Here is a 1,536-nt window from a genome sequence, read left to right on the forward strand (position 1 = left end):
TGCCCCAACACGGGGCCTCTCTGAGCCTCGGGCTCCTCCAGCATTGCAGCCATATTCTCCTCTGTGAAATGGGGACATCAGCCTACACCCCGCTGGGCTCTTGAAAGAGTCCAGGACCCTGAACCAGAAGCGCTGGGTACCGGGCCTACCACCTCCATAGGCCCCACCCCGGAGGGTGTTCAGCCCGAGAGGGAGCCCCGAGAGCTGCCCCTCCACGGTGCCCAGACCTTGCTCAGTCGGGGGCTCATGGGGATGCCCCAGGAGCTGCTGCTGGGAGCCCGCCTGGCCCGGGGCCTGCGGGCCCCTCTGTCTGCATGGCTGGGCTCTCTGTGTGTGCAATCCCTGCTGGGCTGTCGGGAAGGCCTCCCTGTGCCTTTGTCGAGGGCTCGCTGGGGAGAGGGGCTGTGTAGACAGCATCCGGCCTGCTTGGGTTCCAACCCCGCCTCAGTCCCCACCGAGCCACCGAGAGCAAGTGGCTTCCCTTCTTGGCCCCCGTCCTCCGCTCTGGAGTGGGGGTGTGGGAGGGCACAGATGGAGCTGGCACGCCGAGCACCGTGCCAGCCACGGGCTTAGCACTCTGGGGACGTCCCCACCCCGGGCTGTCCGCTGGCTCCTCCAGACGCCTGGGACCACTGGGCCCGTGACCCTGCCTGTCCCCCTGCCCAGGGCTGGGAACAGGCAGGGCCCGTGGGTCAGCCCACTGGGCAACCCTACCTGGCCTGCCCCGAATTGAAGGGCCGTGGGGGTGGGGGAGCGGGGAAGGAATTCCTCTGGCAGAGCGGGGATAAAGCCTAACAGCACCCCATAAGAGGAAGTCACCTAATGCCCTTGTCTTGCCTGGCGGAACCACAGACTAGGCCTCGGTTCCCCTCCACCCAGGGCGTGGGGAGGAGGGAAGAGCAGCCGGCAGCCCCAGGCAGTCAAGGGCTTATCACTGTAGTCCCCGCCTCCCTCCCGCCCAGACTTCATTTCCGCTGTCTGTCCCTCCAGCTCCCTGTGGGGTCAGCACGTGGCTTGCTTGTGTTATGAGGGCTCAGCCCTGGAGCGGCAGAAAACAGAGGCCCGGGCCCAGGCCCCAGCTCTGCGCAGGCTGGGCGTGCCAACCAGGCCCTCCTGGGACTCCAATTCCTCATCTGCACGGAGCGGGCTGGGTTCCCTCCTGCAGGGGTCACTGTTCCCTGCTGGGCAGAACCAGGGAGCCAGGAGCCCCGAGAGACAAGGGACAGCCCCCACAGCAGAGGCCAGCGGAGGTAGCACAGGTGGGGCCCCACTGAGTTGCCACGGGCCCTTGTGACCCTCCACGATGGTGCTGCTCACAGAAGTGGCGAGACTGGGTGATCCGTAAAGAGAGCAAGGTGAGGGGGCCTGCAGATGGTGTCGCGCTTACATGGCTGGACTCCCGCATGGCTGCCTGCGGTTCGAATCCCTGACCCGGCGGCTTAAAAGTCACGCTGGGCGTGTGCGTGCTTGCCCAAGACCTTGGATGGAGAATGGAGAAGGGATTGTGGTGTGGCCATCACCCCCCCCCCCCACGGA

Source organism: Tupaia chinensis, unplaced genomic scaffold, assembly GCF_000334495.1.
Source record: "Tupaia chinensis unplaced genomic scaffold, TupChi_1.0 Scaffold000704_1, whole genome shotgun sequence".
Lineage (NCBI taxonomy): Eukaryota > Metazoa > Chordata > Mammalia > Scandentia > Tupaiidae > Tupaia > Tupaia belangeri.